Source organism: Mandrillus leucophaeus, unplaced genomic scaffold (assembly GCF_000951045.1).
Source record: "Mandrillus leucophaeus isolate KB7577 unplaced genomic scaffold, Mleu.le_1.0 Scaffold1289, whole genome shotgun sequence".
Taxonomy (NCBI): domain Eukaryota; kingdom Metazoa; phylum Chordata; class Mammalia; order Primates; family Cercopithecidae; genus Mandrillus; species Mandrillus leucophaeus.
The window spans coordinates 65,527-84,717 of NW_012101242.1; the positions used below are offsets into that span (position 1 = coordinate 65,527).

A 19,191-nucleotide genomic window follows, 5' to 3' on the forward strand; every position below is an offset into this window, starting at 1 on the left:
CTAGCAGCAGGAATATCTAAAATTCCATTACTTCCTCCCTAATATTAGGTATGATTTAAGAACCCATGGGATTACATTAATCACTTCATCATCATATCTTACCAATGGATGAAAATAATTAGATTTTTGCTTCTATTTTTTTCTCTCTCTGCTTTATGATCTTAGTAAAAACAAAACAAATAATGAACATCAATTCTCATTGATTAAGTGCATAATTTATGCCTATTCATATATATTATTTGATCAAATATTTAGGTTTAAAAACAGTTATCTCTGGATTTATTCATTTTTTGCACATATAAAAATACATATGTACATGTCTTTTAATAGTTGTGAAGATTTTCTGAAAATGAATTGTTTAATTCACTTGGGAGACTTGGGATTTAAAGATACATAACACTAAAATTTCTTTCACAGCATGAAGAGTCATCAAGTAGTTTTAAAAATATTTCAACTACATAAATGTGCCAGTATATATGTTTTTGACAGATATTAAGCTTTGTGCAATGCACATAAACTATAAGGAGAAATAAGTAATAAGCTATTTTACTGAATAAACTATATAGCATTTCAATTACTAATGTTGTAATTTGTTGTCAAAGGAGAACTAAGAGGGAAAATATATCCTCAGGTTATGACATTTTTGTGGGCATATAGGATTTTTTTTCCCCGTACCTTGAATGGTGCAATGTATCCGATTTTTTTGTAGTAAACAATCAAATTTTCATCATCCAATAAATACAAAGGCTCAATTACTGACTATATAAAATTATTTATTATTTATTCAAAATTTATATTTTAGGAGTAAAAATATTGCTTGTTATGATGATATGTGCTAAAATTTTTCTCTACATGTTTTTCTAATCATAAATGGTTTCCTTGGTATTTTCTTATGGAAATAAAATTATATACAGCCTAATGAAGACAACCTTCATTATTGATTTCTCATAATATACCTAATGTAAAGTCCTCTTGGTAACATCGGCTCACTAAGCAGTGCCAATCAAATCAACACTGTGGTTTGTCATGACACATATTACTTTCTCCTTGACAAAATGAACATGTTTTCTGGAGAAGTCCCACACTGCCTACCTTCACTTTTCTCTCAAAATTACTCATCTTTGACACACATGTATTTATGCATGTACACACATAAACATAAGCTTTAGCATAAGAGTATAATGTTTTTTTAAAATGTGTAACGTTTAAGGTGTTAGATCTTTTAAAGAAAAAGTTCTATTTTTAAATTACAATATTTCAAGCAGCTATTCAGCTAGCATCAACATTTCCTAAATTTTAAATATCTCACTAGATGCAACATATGCAAGCATGAGAAGATAATGCCTCTTAGCTTTCGTTTAAGATAGTCCCTAGCTCATACAGAAAGCCTATTGACAACCACCAAATCCTGTATAAAATCATGGTAAAATATAAGGCTAGATTCTTTATGTTCTTCCAAAGGTTAGACTTATTAGGTACTCTTTGGAGGACAAAATTTACTACTGTTTTCTCCAGAGGTAAAGCTCACGTAATAGCTGATGAGGCAGAGGGAGTGGGGCTTACCAAATTTTTCTCTTGTCTGTTCTTTCAAGGCTTCCTTATAGTTTTGTTGGTTGCCATATGAGTAATTTTGTACAATTAACTTGAGCTACGAGTGATATGTGCCAAATTTAACCTGGATGCTTAAGAGCTTTTGTCAGTTTACTCTGCTGTTACTGTAGCTATAGGAGTTTCAGTGTAATCAATATATTGAGATGATACTGAGCCATATAATTGAAATGATCTGAAGACCTGAATCACTACCTAAAAGAAAACTATCTTCAAGACACTTCAGGACCTAGGTCAAACTATTAAAATCACGTGGTTTGCTTGTTATCGCAGTGTAGCCTATCTTATTCCAAAAAAATGCTGCCCTGATTACTTAACTGCAGGAAACGGAAGTGCAAAAAGAATTAACATAAGTGAAATAAAGACAAGTATTGTGATCATACCAAGTTATCTCATTTAAATGGTAGAACATCCAAACTATAGGAAATGCTGGGAAAGATAGGCCTAAGGGCCAACCAGAAGTAGGGATCTGGATACCTCAAAGGAACAGTATAATTTCTCATCTCTGCCTCTCTGTATGGTGGCATTATTCACTTAATTGCCAGCAGGCTTTCTCTACATGGGAATAAATATGGCTCTGGGAGCTCCAAAACCTTACACTTGAGGTGTCTGTCACTCAAATGTCCCTCATTTCTTAGTTAAAAAAAATGTGTTCAGAAGAAGGCACTTATTCGTGTATTGTTGGTTCAGTTGTACAGGTTGAGAAAAATAAATCTAAACCACTTAAAAGAAGTTCAATTTGGGATGCAAAACTAAACCTTAACAAGAAAATTATGGCAGCTATATAGACTAAGTTAGCTCCTTTCAAAATAGTATTTTTGAAGTTATAAGGTGAAACTTTACCGAGAAAAAAAAAAAAAAAAGTTATTTCCAAGAATGGGAAGAGGTGGCATTTTATAGATAGTCCTCTACAATAACTAATTTAAAAATCTAGAAAAATCCAGCACATCCAGTTTGTTTATTCTAGCAATACTTACGGAACTTCTACTACATGCCAGACACTATTGTAGGTACTCAGGAAAAAGTAGTACCCAAAACAGGTAAAATATCTGCCCTAATTGTGTTTATAATCTATATCCCTCCCTTTTATTTTCCTTTGAAATTATGTAGAAGAAAAGAACAATCTAGACATTGCCAGTTCTCACTGAGGCTGAATATGGTCGGTAGAAAGTTAATATTTAAATAAAACTATTAGGTAAAGTAAACCAAATGTACTCTATCAAACATCCGTGTTTATGAGCTTCAGAAAGAACTAGGCAAATAACTCAAGCGTTCAACAAGTGATAGCATGACAGTAAAGATTTAACATGTTTCTGAGTGCTAATTTGAGCTGTTGTATCAGTCAGAGTTCACTCAAGAAAACAAAGATACTGTAAGTAAGATTAAAGTAAGAGGATTATTATTAAAATTATACCTTACACAGTTGTGGGAAGAGTTGTTTAAGAAAGTTTACTAGGATCAAGGAAGGAGTTACCAACAATCTGGCTGAAGCACTGGTACAAGTAGACAGATAAGACTCTCAGGGAAATATGAGACACCCATTATTACCTCTTGCCCCAGCAGTGAGTTCACAAAGCAGAGCTGGTTGAAAGGCCTGTGGGAAGCTGTTATGTCTGTGTATGTACTGCTTCTCAGGATCTGCATCTAAGGATCTTGGAATATTTTTGGAAAACAGATTCAACAGTCAGAAAAGGAACCATTGGAAAGTCAGGAAACACAGTGATATTCCAGCTACTTTGTGGTTTTGTCACCACATCTGATTGTGATAACATTCCAAGACTGATGGCTATTACTTCATTCTTCTTTAAGTTTTCCTAAGGCCAAATATAACTCAGAACCATACAGAAAAACAGATTCTGGGAAACACAATTCTGGGATATATCTATGTTGATATAGCAAAATGTGGCACAGTAGAAAAATAGAGTAGTATTGATTTTCCCATAATAGCAATTAAAGGAAAATAACAAACTTTAAATAGAATATACTACATGAAAATACATCCAATCATTCCCTCCATTTTATTTGAAAAATACAGTTGTATTTTTATTTGAAAATGGATTATTAGACTGAACATCTAAAGCACATTGAATATTCACATTAAAAAAGTCAAAGGCTCGTTTTATACTTAATCTTGTCATCAAGGTTTAATTGCATAATAGATATTATATATGAATGCATTTTATGTTATGAACACTTTGGAATTATCAATTTACCTGAGATTTCACCCCTGACTGCTTATCCAGAAAACTATTCAAGCAGAGCTTTCCTCATTTTTATGCCAGAAATCCAAATCTCACTTGTTTAAATATAAAGGGATAATTTATTGAATTATAACATAAAAAATTCAAAGGGAAGTCTTCACATACAGACAGATCCAGGTAATTAACTATATCAAGATGTTGTTTTCCTTATCAGTGTTCCAATTTTCTCTGTGTTGGCTTCATTATTAGTCAGATTTTATTCATATAACAGAAAAAGAAATTGACCAAGAGCTGTTCCAATATTTCATTCTAACATGAACCACAAAAAAATGTCACTTTCTCCATTGCTAAGGCAAACTTCAAAGAGATGGTGCTCATTTGCTGAGCTTAGTAATATTCCATTCACCAAAATAATAACTGTAACTAAGGATTTGTGATGGTTAATTTCATGTGTCAACTTAGCTGACTTAAAAGGTATCCATTGTGGTTTCAATTTGCATTTCTCTAATGATTAAGGAAGTTGAACATTTTTTTACATGCTTTTGGCCACACATATGTCTTCTTTTGAAAAGTGTTCATAAACTTTGTTCACTTTTTAATGGAGTTGCTTGTTTTTTGCTATAAATTTAAGTTCCCTGGAGATTCTGGATATTAGGCCTTTGTCAGATGCACAATTTAAAAATATTTTCTCTCATTCTGTGGGTTGTCTATTTGCTCTTTTGATAGTTTCTTTTGCTCTTCAAAGCTCTTTAATGTAGTTAAATTTCAGTTGTCAATTTTTGTTTTTGTTGCAATTGCAAAACCACAATGAGATATACTTTTACAATGGTCAGAGTAATCATTATTAAAAAGTCAAAAACTAACAGATGCTGGTGAGGTGGCAGAGAAAATGAAATGCTTAGCTCCTGCTGGTGGGAGTGTAAATTCATTCACTCATATGGAAAGCCAGGTGAATATTCCTCAAAGAGCTTAAAACAGAATTACTATTAGAGCCAGAAATCCCATTATTGGGTATATATCCAAAGAAATAGAAATCATTTTAATATAAAGACATATGCAAGCACATATTCAGCACTGTTCACAACAGCAAAGGCATGGAATCAACCTAAATGCCATTCAACAGTAGACTGATAAAGAGAATGTAGTATGTATATAGCATAGAATACTGTGCAGCCATAAAAATAACAAGATCATGCCCTTTACAGGAACATGGATGGAGCTGGGGGAGCACTATCCTAAGCAAACTAATGCAGATACAGAAAACCGAATACCACATGTTCTCACTTATAAGTAGAAGCTAAAAACGAGAGCACATGGACAGTAACAACAAGAGAACAGCAAGGGAACAAATAATAACTCAGGGGGGAGATTGGGAAAGGGAGAGCATGAGAAAAAAAAATGCCTGTTGGGTACTATGCTTATTACCTTGGTAATAAAATAATCTATACATTAAACCCCCATGATGTGCAGTTTACCTACATAACAAACCTGCACATGTATCCCTAAGCCTAAAATAAAAGTTATCTGATAGTAAAACATTGTTTCTGAGTTTTTTCTGTCAGGGTAAAAGAGATTAGCAGTAGCCTGTATAAAGAAGATCCCATTGGTGGAAGCACCAATGGGAGCAGGCATCATCCAACCCCTCAAGAGCCTGGATAGAACAAAACAGTGGAAAAGGGGCAAATCCACTGTATCTTATTGAACTGTGATGTCTATTTCATTCAGCCAGTGGTCAGCATCCTTGGTCTTCAGGCTTTCAGACTCAGAATGAATTATACCACAGGCCTTCCTGGTCATGCAGCTTGCACACAGTACATTGTGGGGCTTCTTGGCTCCCATACTTGTGTCACCTAAATCTCAAATCCTATTTATCTATCTGTCTGTCTGTCTGTCTATCTATCTATCTATCTATCTATCTATCTATCTATCTATCCATTCATCTATCTATCCATCCACCCTAGCTTCTCTGGAGAACTCTGACACAGGATGAAACGCTAATTAGCCCAACTTAAATTATCTGCCCGTATCTGCACAGGTGGGTAAGATTCAGGAAATCAAGCATTTGTAATGGATTTCTCAAATAAAAAAAACATAATTGGGGAATTCATTGTAGAATGGTATTATGGGTTGAATTTTGTCCCTATAAAATTCATATTTGACATCTTAACACCTTGTATTGAAGAATATGATCTACTTGGGAATAAAGTCATTGAAGATATAATTAATGTTATGATGAGATCATTAGAGTGGGCACTAATCCAGTGTGACTGGTGTCCTTATGAACAAGAAACATTTGAACACAGAAACTTGCATATAGGGAGAATGCCACATGAATAAAAATGCAAAGATTGGGATGATACTTCTACAACGCCAGCTAAGGAATGTGGAAAGTTGCCATCAAATCACCAGAAACTGAACAAAGGTTATGGAACACATGAATTTTTGTAGCTCTAAAAACACCAACACTGCTAAAATCTTTATCTTGGACTTCTATTTTCCAGGACTGTGAGATGTTACATTTCTGTCACTTAAACCAACAAGTTTCTGGCAATTTATTATGGTGGCCCTAGAAAATAATACAGAAGGCAAAATCAAGATTTGTCTATTACAGCTGCTGTTCTAGATAAGTTATCTTGGACATATGCAGTTTTTACTATAACCTACAGGAAGTCAATTAAACATCTTTCTAGGCTTTGCTATGTTTATTTTTTAATGTTAAGATGTGAGATGTTGTAGGTTTGACTCTTATTATTTTCATGGTGGACTACACTTATTGATCCCTATTGACAGCAGGCTTTGTGTTTAATTGATGGTAACGTCCCTAGAATCTAATAGAGCTTTTTGCATGGCAAAATAGGTGTTAAATGAATGTTTATTTATTTTAAGAACCACTATTGCAGAATTTACAGTAAGAATTAACTATGAGTAGCATTGGTGGAACATGATAGGCAGTAGATGAATTAATACAGAAAGAAGCAAAGGACACAGAACTTTAATTCGATGATTGAATTCGTTTTCTATTGCTGCTGTAAAAGTACTACAAATTCCGTGCCTTTAAAATAACATCAATTAGTTTAAAATTTGGTAAGTCCGTTTAGCAGTCCAATGTAGGTTTCAACTGACTAAGTTCCAATTGTCAATACAGCTGCCTTTCTTTCTGGAGGAATGAGATTCACTTCCATGCTTTTCCAGCTGCTAGAGGTCATATATATTCCATGGTCCATGTGCCCCTTCCTTCATCTTCAAAACCAGCAACACTGCATCGCTAGTTATTCTTCCATAATAACTTCTCCCTCTGATTCTACTCTCTCTCTTCCACTTTTAATGGCTGTTGTGATAATATTTCACTTACCTAGATAATCCAGGATAATTTCCATATACTACCATTATTCAACCTACTACAAGAAGTTCATTGTCATTTCAATGGGAAAGGATGCAGGGTTGGAAGAAAGTAGAGATGAGTTTACTTAAGGTTTCCACTGGACTGATACACAGTTTTTCTCCTCTTTACTGATATAATGAATGCTTAATTGAGACAGGTGTTTTTATAGCAGGGTCCTAATTTCTTTTTCCCTTTGGGAGTTGATAGTAAAACAAAGATATATTATACCTTTTTTTGTATCTTTATTAAAATACAATGTTTTCTAAATTTGAAGGCTATCTTAAATTTTGAAGTTATTCCTTAGTTATGATACATTGTTTATTTTGAAAATATTTTTAATTCTGGTCACATTTTCTAAAGTGTTAAATTCTAAACCAGTACTACATTAATATAAAGCTTAATGGTAAATTATGTTCCAGTATACATATTTTTAGTGTTTCAAATACAAAAAATAAAAAAAAAATATTTGCCTAATTCAAAATAGCACTAAAGTATGTATAGTTAATTAGATGAGAGAAGGTAGAGAATAAACTATTGCTAACAGATATAGTAGGAAAGAAGAAAATAAACCTTTTACTTATTTTTTCTCTAGCATTTTTAGTAATTCGGAAAACCTGCAACCATAAAATATCCAATGGACAGTAAGACACAGTGTTATAGCTCTTTTGCCCTCAAAGATGAAATTATAATGAGAAATCACACTTTCAGGACTTTGCAGAATCATGGTGACCTGAAGTGTAGGACTATGTAATTCCTAAATCTTCTTGCTAAAACCTTTTTAAGAGTCTAATCCTCGAGAGGTGAATAGTCAGGGTTTTCTATAAATAAATGCTTTGCTATCAGTGAGCTCAAAACCAATCACAGACTCTAAGTGGTTAGAAGAGTTGAATTTTGTTCTAGGGTTATGATGAAGTTTATAAGCCATTGTTTACGATTTTGTCTATCCTTCATTCTTATTATGATATATATTAGATCTTAGTGTTAAAAGTTATTGTGTATACAGCAGACAAAAAGTGTCTAATGTCTAGAAGACATTTTCAGCTAATTTCACACTGTGGATAGAGATTTTCTTTAAATTCTGTATTCTGATTTCTGGGTCAAAAAGAGATCAATATACTCAGGTTATAAATAGAAAATGACCAGCTCAACCTTTTACTTACTCTCTGATCTAAAGCTTCAGAAAACATTTTGTAAATCATGTCCCTTCCCCACTTTTTCACACCTTATAATATCAACCTTTTATAACTCAACAGAGTATCTTTACTGGTGTTTATAGCCCCTTAATAATTAGGAAATCAGGATAGATTACTTTACCTTTATAAAACTTTCTGGGGCTTTTTAGAGTCATGTGGAAATATTACTTATTTTTAAGGCAGAAGCTGAATAACTGCCACGGCAATGACAGTGATGTAGATAATTCTGTTCTCTGAACTATGCCTAGGAATCTCTGTATAGATTTAGGACATAAAATTTTCATGGGTGACAGGGACAGAGGTCATAGAGAAGGAGAATTATGATTCAATTCAGTCTCCACTGATTCCCATCGGTATAAAACTTCAACCAAATAATTTAATCACAATAACTGCTTTTTTCTCGTTTTCACTGAATTCAAGTTGGCTAGTAGAGCTTTGACATATTAAATAGCTGCAATCCAAAGATGTTCAAGATTAACAGACATTTACATTTTCTGGATAGATCCGAGGAGGAAAGGAAAGATTTTACTATGTATTGGGGAAATACACATTATGATACACATATACTAATATTTTTCTTGCATCTGGAAGAAAAGAAAACTGACATATTTTGGTCTTTTACAATCTACTCACTTCCGTTTATTTTCAAAAAGTAAAATAACAGCTTCTTAAGCAAGGACTTAACGTTGTCCAAGAGTAGTCTCAAAATGTTTTTTACAATAAAAAACAAAAACAGTGAAGAAACACACACTATGTTATAAAGCGTCACTAAATATTGTGAGATGTTACATTTAATTCCAAAACATCTAATGCTGGTTTTGATGTCCCTTTCTGATTAAAATGGCTTGCCTAAGGGACTTGTTTTGTTGTTAGTGAATGTATGTTTTTTCCACAATTTTCTTTATAAAACACTATTAGGTACCTATTATGTTCTAGGCATTATGTTCACCATTTGAGGAACAAAGACAAAAAGACATGGTTGTATTATTTAGAAGCTTCACTTGTAATGAGGGAGGGATGTGTATGCAGAGCACTTCGATATAGTTGTATGAGTATTCTAAACATGTGAACACAGTGAATAAAAAATTAAAAGTAACTTATTTTGCTTGAGGCCCAGAGCGATAAAGTGGGGGTTTGGGCCTGGGAACAATTTTCAGTTGTAACTTGTTGGAGCATAGAAAGGGGAAGAAGATACCAGGCAAAAGGAAGAGTATATGTATCAGAGTCCAATCAGGACAGGAGACCACATCAATCTGAACAAGAGAAACATACAAAACTGTCAACTATTAACTATGACAAAAAGATGAAAAAGATAATCCAAAACTATAATGAAATAGCAAATGTAGAAAGCAGCTATTGCCTCTAGGGCTGAGAGAGAGTGGCCAAAGAAGAAACAAATTGAAAAAGCACTTTTCAACTTTTCTTGGTTCATTTTTATTTGTTGTCTTCTATCTAGTAGGTTGAACCAGAAAATAAAGACCCTACCAGAGGAACAGAAGCTTCTTTAATGATTAAACTTACCAAACTTGAAGATCTTGAAACAAAAGACTGTAGTATCTAAAGATTTTTAAAAGTACCCAAGTAGAATAATTAGCAAATCATTACTGAAAGATAACTCACTGACATTTTCTGACATTTAATTATGTTTAAGATCTGAAATAATGGGATGTAGTATATTGACAATGAAAAAATAGATTTCAAAAGGTTGCATGCTTCAGTGTAATTTATTTTAGTGTCTGAAAAATTGGTTTTATCAAAAAATAGTTTGTCTTTTAAAACAGCCAGTGCTAGCAATTCAAATGAAAATAAAATCCACTTGGTTTACTTACATGTGAAACATATTGAGTCGATCTGCATTAGAAGTGGAAAGACTTTCAAATCTGCCTTAAACGTGTTGCACTCTTGATACCATTTTCTGTACTGGCTTATCGGAAAATATATTACATAGTTTGGGATTGTGGTTAACTGAAACAGGAAAAATGAAAAAAACAAAAAATTGTGCTTCCATCACGGTCTTGAGTTTCCAAACAGTTTCTGACTCATTTCATTGGCACAGCTGCTGCAGCATAGCACTGCAACTTTCCATGGCCACATGCAGAATAATTTTCAAAGACCACCCAAGCCAGAGGAAACCAGGGCTGCTTATTATAGCTCATATGTTGAATGATTAAAAAGCCATATCAAAGCAAAACATTTCTATTAAAGATCTGCTTTTCTTTCCTGCCTTAAGGATTTTTATATCTCATTATCATTATTTTTAATTGACTCATAATAATTATGTACAATTTATGAGGTACAGTATAATATTTTGATACATGTATACACTATAATAATGAAATCCAGGTGATTAGCATATTCATCACCTCAAACATTTATAATTTATTCTGTTGGGAACACTCAAAATCCTCTCTTCTGGGTATTTGAAAATATACAATAAATTGTTACTTATTGTCACCCTACAGTGCTGTAGAACACTAGGATCTATTCCTTCTATCATGTTGAATTCATTTACCAACCTCTTCCTATCCTCCTTCAAATAGCCCTCCAACCTGGAATATCACTTTACTATGAAAAATAATGAAATCTTATCATTATCAGCAACATAGATGAGCCTGGAGGACATAATCTGAAATGTAACATTTTAAAAGAATTTATATTTAAGACTATTTCCCCAACTGATAAGCCACAAAGTGTCTAAAATATCATAGGGATTCATTGTTTTTTTGGCCTATGGCTTTTCATTTCATGATTATCTATTTAAGCAAAAATATCCTAGAGCAAAGGTGTAATAATATTAAGAAAACAGCAACTTAGTATAATTTTTTTTGGAAGGAGGATTAGTAGACAATCACTTCTAAAGATCCAGAGATAGAACACAGAGCAGATAAACACTGATAATGTCAAAAGAGAGCTAAGTAAGCTGGGGAGCTGACTGTAGTGAAGAATACCTGGGCCAGGTCCTCAGGTATGCACTTTTCACAAAGTATGTTTTAGTTTGGATTCTGACCAAAGCAGACCCTAAGACACAGAGTTAAGTAAAAATAGGTAATATAACTAAAACAGTGGGCAATTAAGGAAAGGAAAGAAGAAAATACAATAAGGGGTGCATTAACAAGCATGCCACTGGTGTGAGAAATTAAGGTTCACTTTACTGGAAATTCTCTAGGGAACTATATAAGCCATGACTTAATATTTTCACCCTAATAGACAGAAAATGTGAACTATCTATCCAATCAAACACTTATTTTCCAGAATACCTTCCCCAAGAAATAGTCTTAAATATAAATTCTTTTAAAATGTCTCTAAATAATCACAGGTAGGTAATGAACTATCCTAATTAATTTTATCTACATCAGTATGTCTTAAAATAGATGAGTCATTAATAGCATAATGACATGGTGCCAACAATTCCAAATAAGTTTTATGTGATTCTCACATTGTATTTTCTTAAAGCATTTTGCACTAAAACGAAAGAGAATGAATTTTTGAATTCGCTTTATTCTTAGCAGACATGTATTTTACATGGTGCAACTTCACTTTCATAATTGGAATAAATCAAACTTCATGGTAATGAAAAGATATCTTGAACTTGACATAATCCTCCATGAATCATTTCAATTTATTATGGGTCCTTCAGACAAACGTAATTATCATTTATTATGTAAAAATTATCAAAAAAGGTTTGAGATTTCAGTTTCCTTTTGCATGGATTGGCTAAGTAGTTAATTATAAGAAATATTCGGATAGATTTCCTCCAAAAAACTATGAAAATAAATAAAATGGCGTTTAAAAAATATTATTACAGTCTTATAGTGCATAGTTCTTTAGATCCATTAGTCTATAAGCATCAGCAGTTGGCACTCCTGGTACTTTGGACTAGATAATTATTTGTTGTGAAAGGTTGTGCTGTGCATTGTAGGATGTTTGGTAGCATCCTTAGTCTCTACCTACTGGATGCCAGTAGCACCTCCTCACCAGCAATTACAATCAAAAACATCTCCAAACATTTACAAAATATTCCTGAGGGACAAAATTATTTAAGATTGAGAACCACTGATGTGTGTGTATATGTATGTATGCATGTATGTATATATGAACATATATATGCATATATATTCATCTGCAAGTGGTTAGCATAGATCCCTGAACATGTTTACTACATGCTTAAGGAGGAAGAGAAGAAAAGATTTACTGAAATTTACTATGATACGTGTTTCTGTTTTTACACTTAAATATTCAAATTCAATAATTGACAAGCGTGTAATCCAGGCAATCTCTCAACCAAATAAAAACAGGCAGCAATGACTATATACAAAGCCAGAGCTACTTGATCATGAACATTTTTTTTACTTAAGATTTACAGCTATTTGCTGTCCTGACATCAATCTTTTATTGTATCCCAGTCTAGTTGGTCAAATGAAGTTACTGCCCATCCTGGACCTGGGATCTGTATCATCTATCAGAACCCTGAGTGCTCGAGGTTCTCTTTTGTTTTCTAAATCTCACATCTTTTAAGGAAACAATTATATCTCTATGTTTTGCTAGTTCCCTCACACTTTGCCGCCATTGCCAGCTATTAAAATATAAATTCCAGTGCAACTTTCTGCTCTGAGTTGATTCTTTAGTTAAAAATAATTCATTACATGATGTTATCAACTCATGGTAACTAAGTTACATGACGAAGATCGGTGAAGGCAATTTTTTTTTTCAAACCATTTAAATGGTTTAAAATACTGTTAGTATCAGTCTAAACAGTAGGTATATGAAGAAAATAGCAGGAACTAAATTCCTTTAGTGACTCAAAAATTCCTTATTCTTTCCCCAATACAGTCACGGGAAGTCAAGTATCCTCTCTCCGGGCATGACGCATCCGGTGGAGAATGCAATAAAAAGGATTTGTTGAAGACTTCAGCTTGTCAGCTACTGCACTTCCAACTTGTCATTGTTCAAGTAAAAAGTCAAAGACAAGTCTCAATATATCACCTCAATAAGATAGATGAACACTGCAATAATGCAAAGTATGAGAAGATGTTTAAAGCTACTTATGGAGTGTTTCTTCTGTTCCTATCACTAGAAGCAGGGCTCATTGGAAACAGGATTTTTGTTTGCTTTTACAACACTTTTTTATAAATTTCTTTTACCTACTTATTAGATGTGTAGATCTATTGCTCACTGTATTATCTTTCCTAGTTACATGGAGTTTAATCATAATCATCTTAGCAAAATAAGTTACGGAGGTGGCAGGTGCTGTCCAGTACAAGAGTTTTGATTCTGCTCCTTTAGCAGAGTACATGATGTCATTAATTAGAGATACTCATCTTCTGTTAGATACCAAGAGAAGGTAATCCAAAACAAATGTCGGAAATCCCTACCCATGCCATAGCTCCAATTCCAGCTTTTGTTTTTTTTCCATTAAATCAACTGAAGTGTACAGTAGTAACAATTTAGAACAGAAGGAACATTGCTTTCAATCTTAGAAGGCTCTCTAACTTTGCAGACAAAGACACTACCTAAATTAAATATGAAATAAAACGCATAGCCCTGCATGCATTTTCCATAGATAAAATAATGAATGAGAGTTAGAACTTGGTGCTAACAGTATTTCTGTTTAGCTACAACATGGATTAAATTTGTTTTTGTGGTACTATTTTTAAACCAACAACCTCGTATCTCATTGTTTCATATTTTATTATGGTAAATTAGCTTTATTAACTATATTCTAAGTTTGAAATAACTGGCGGAATACAAAAAACACTTAGAGCACAATCTTCTTGAAACGACAGTACGTAGCTCCTTTTTCTCTCTTTCTGTATCTTTCACTACACATTTTATTAATTATAAATATGTATATACAAGCAGCATGTAATATTAAATCAGATAAATATTGGCATCAGATTAGAGATTCTATAGTGTTGAAACTATGTAAAATATATTTTATGGCAGGTAGTTAACAATATTATTAATACACTTTGATGATAAAAAGGGGAAAAAAGTTTTGCACAATATCATTTAAGCAACTGGTACCACATTGTTAAAAATGTGCTCAGAATACTTAATAAGAGTATATGCGTTATATGAAATGTGAAATACTGTGATAAGACCATGCTATATGTGATGGATAATTTTATGTGTCAACCTGACTGGGTCAAAGTTTTTAGCCAAAATATTTGGTGAAATAGTATTTCTGGATATGTCTGTGAGAGTGATTTTGGATGAAATTAACATTTGAATCAGTAGATTAAGTAAAGCATATTGACCTTCCCAGTGTAGGTGGGCCTCATACAATCAGTGGAAGACCTGAATAGAATAAAGAAAGAATTATTTTTCCCTTCCTGACCATCTTCAATCTTGGATATTGATCTTCTTTTGTCTTCAGTCTCAAACTTGGACTAGAAACTTAAACCATCACCTCCTGTGGTTCGCAGACCTTTGGACTTGTACTAGAACTATACCATATACTCTCCTGGGTCTGCAGCTTGTCTGCTCTGTCTCCACAATCACATAAGCCAGTTCCTTCTAGGAAATCATATATGCGTAATTTATACACATACACACACACATACCTCATTAGATATAATACAACACATATATTTTCATATGAATATAAATGTGTATATTTAAATATAATACTGTATATAATAGTATAATTGTGTCTGTTTCTAGAGAACCCAGAATAATACACCATTTAACTTGAATTTTATATTGCTTTTTGGACAATTTCTAAAAAACAAATTTAAAAGTGTTTCATATTTTTACTAGCAGTTTTACTGATTTGCAGTTTATCATTCTATGTAAAATTCAATATTAACTCAATTATTTTTAGTCATTACCTAGAGATCAATTTCAAAAGGCCTCTCTTCTCCTCTATTAAATAAAAGCGATGCTAATGATATTCTGCCATTTTCAAATTAACTGATTTATCACATCATTACACAGCCATCCTGCATCTGCACTTTGTTTGTGGAATGGTATAGCTTGACAATAACAAATCACTATGTCCTCTGTTGTTGAGAATGTTAGAAGAAAGACAATTCACACACGTAAAACAAAATGGTGCTGGAATGTTAAGATGCATTTGACTTCTGCATTAGCTATTCATCAGTCACACTTGTAATCATTTAGAACTTTTTCATCTCCAAGATTTCAAAATCTGTCTTCTCACTCGTTCCTCCTGAATCTATTCTGCTTTGATTCTGTGATAGTGAAACTGGAGAGTTCCCTGGCAGGATGTGCTATAGGGGTGTGGCTCACTCCTTTGGTCACCTCACTGCCCTGAGGCTCAAGCCTCTAGGGGGAGCATGTAGAGGGGCAGGTGCAGAGGCCCTAGAGAGTGCTTTGGGGCTCCAGCTCCACAGCAGCATCTACAGGTGGGTTTCTATGACTCTTGAAGCCCAAGCACGCATGTGTTACAGTGTGCTCTTTCAGCTTTGCTGTCTGTAGATGGCTTGTGTTAATTAGCTCAATAGACCTTCTGCCTTATCACAAGGGCAGGGGGACCGGTGTGACAGCCTGAGTTCTTGCCCAGTGTACTGGAATAATCGGATCACACTTGGGTTGGAAGGATGAGTGCAAGGTTTTATTTGAGTGGTGGAGGTTGCTCTCAGCTAGATGGAGATGGATGGGGAGCTAGAAACAGAAGATGGAGTAGGAAAGTGGTCTTCCTCTGGAATCCAGAGGCCCACTGCTCAGACTCTTCTCCGCCCCTGGCTGAACACCCTTCTGTGTCCAGACATCCTTTCTCTTCTGTCTTTCTCTGCATTGCCACCCTGACCCTCTGTTCCTCTGGATGTTCAGCTGCTTGTGTCTGTGCCCACTAAGGTCTCGGGTTAATATGGGCACAGGATAGGGGGTGTAGCAGGAAAAAGGCAATTCTTTGGACCTGCGAACAAAAATTCCTGACCTCATTTGGGGGCCAGGGGTCTTCAGGCTTGAGGGTGGAGTCTTTGCCAGGGAACCACCGTCTTCTACCCAGAATTTCCCTGTCTTCTGTCAGTATCAATAGGTAGGCCTCAGAAATCAGTTCACCTATATAATATACTTGGTTCTGATTGGTAGTGACCTCTGACTTTATATAAACAGATTTTTATGTTCACAACCTATAAGTTGATCCTGTTGATTTACTCAAAATGCCGATGGTCAGAATAACTAGAACTCCTAAAAAAGTTACGAAACTCTGGCAAACTCCTCATTTTCTGATGCAAATTGTGGGTTTGTAGCAAAAATTTTTAAAAAATCAAATAATTGTCTTTTGTAGGTTCAGATAAATACTTATTTTGCTTCTGTTTAATTTTCAGGTGCTGATATATACAAAATTCCCAGGGAAAATAAATATCAAAGTGTGATATTTTCTTCAAATGACTGCAATTACAGAAAGTATATGATTGCTTTTGGTTTCTGACAGTCAATATTCCATTAACTGAATCAAACTTGGATTTGGTAAGACTTTTTAAATGATACATTATTATCTCTATTTTTAACAATTAAATAAAGGAATACTCTGAAAATGTATATTGAAAAAAATCATTAAAGCACTCAATTATTTTATTATGGTAAATTAGCTTCATTAATTTGAAAATAGAGTTTAATATAGTTAGCATCCTTTTCTAAATGACTTGCTCAATCTACTTGGAATAATTTTCAACTGATTGTAAGAAACCAGTTGGGAATTGTTGAGCTGATGTTATAAAAATTGCACTTTTAAGAATTCACCAGTGTTAACTATTATTACTTAAAACATCAGTTTCAGGGTATTGCTTTAATTACTAGGTATAGAATATTATAATAAAATCACTTTCTTTTTATTTTATGAATTTTTCTTATTATCTTCTAGGCATCTCCCTTAGTATTTAAACATTGCCTGAAAATATGCACAGTAATTTATAAAACTGTTGTTATGGGAACAAAAGTAGCTGATGTAAATTATTCATAGAATGTCTTTGAGTATAAAAAATCAGGTAGTTCTCAACCACATTTGTTAAAATGTATCATAGTTTCCATTTCTGTCACTTATTTGCTCTTGTTAAAAAGTAATCCTAATGAAAGACATGTTTCTATAGCAACTTTAGTAATACATACATACACGTATACACATATAAATATACATATTATAACTAAACAACAGATGTAGATTTATTGACAGATTATTATATGATTGTGGACTGACAGATAAAACATGTATGCTCCAGTGTTCAATAACTTTGAAATTTGTCCATTCAGCTTATATAATCACAACACTCATTATCTAATGTAACAGAGACCATTATTAAAATATCATTGGTGGAGACATTGCTGTTGCTGTTCACGAGCCTGTGGTGTGGCTCTGCAGGACTGGGACCTTAAAGATAGCCACAATGGGAGAAAATGATGATAATGGAAAAAAAAAAAAAGAGGCTGCCCTTAAGGCCAAAATCTGTCATCAAACTTAGCATTATTTTGGAGATTCAGTATTCCATGGGACACATTCTTAAAGAAACAGATCAAGCTGGATGAAGGCTGGGTACCTTTGGAGATGAGATAGTTCAACAGGTTGAATCATCTAACAATGGTGTTTAATGTAATTGTAGAAGCATTGAGCAAATCCAAGGCAGAACTTATGGAAATCAGTGAAGATAAAACTAAAATCAGAAGGTCTCAAAGCAAGCCCTTCGGTGAAGTGACTGATAAGTATAAAAATGATGTAAAAACAACAACAACAAAAACAGATCTGTTTGTATTAAAGGCTTCCCAACTGATGCAACTCTTGATGACATAAAAGAATGGTTAGAAGACAAAGGTTAAGCACTAAATATTCAGATGGGAAGAACATTGCATAACTTACTTAAGAGATTGAGTTTTGCCATGTTTGATAGCATTGAATCTGCTAAAAAGTTTGTAGATACCTCTGGACAGAAGCACAAAAACACAGACTTGCTAATACTTTTCAAGGAAGATTACTCTGAAAAAAAAAGAAGAAGAAGAAAGAAAACAAATAAACTGTAAGCTAAACTAAGAGCTAAATGAGGAAGACGCTGAAATGAAATCTCTAGAAGACAAGATTGGATGCTTGCTGAAATTTTCAGGTGACTTAGATGATCAGACCTATAGAGAAGATTTACACATCCTTTTCTCAAATCATGGTGAAATAAAATGGATACACTTTGTCAGAGGAGTAAAAGAGGGGATAATTCTATTTAAAGAAAAAGCCAAGGAAACATTGGGTAAAGCCAAAGATGCAAATAATGGTAACCTACGAATAAGGAACAAAGAAGTGAGATGAAAAGTACTAGAAGGAGAGCTGAAAAAAGAAGCATTGAAAAAAAGTATAGAAGACCAACAAGAATCCCTAAACAAATGGAGGTCAAAGGGTCGCAGATTTAAAGGTAAAGGAAAGCGTAATAAAGCTTCACAGCCTGGGTCTACTAAAAGAAAATTACACTTTCTGAGCAAGTAAAGGAAATTTGCTAGTGGCAATGAAAATGGTGCAACGGGACCTGTGAAAAGAGCAAGGTAAGAAACAGACAAAGAGACAGAAAAGAGAAAATGGTGATGGAGACTAGTAGTTTAGTAAACCAAATTTTTATTTGTTTCAAATAGGTTTTAAACAGCTTTTCTTTTGAAGACCTTTTAAAAAGAAAACCAAATTGGGTCCACTTCAATGTCCACCTGTGAGAAAGGAAAATATTTTTTGCCATTTAACTTGTCTTTTTTTTCTGTTATCCAGATTAGAAATATTTTTTGAATGTGTAGTTCAGTTTGTGTTATTTCAGGTGATTCAAATATCAAAAGGAAGATTCTCCCTAAATTGTCTTCATAATATGAAAATGTATTA

At 33.6% G+C, this 19,191-nt stretch overlaps 1 pseudogene; it reads left to right on the forward strand.

Annotated features, from left to right (window-relative positions):
- The first annotated feature begins 17,734 nt into the window (after nt 1-17,734).
- Nucleotides 17,735-18,909, forward strand: LOC105533810 (annotated as a pseudogene).
- Nucleotides 18,910-19,191: the final 282 nt, after the last annotated feature.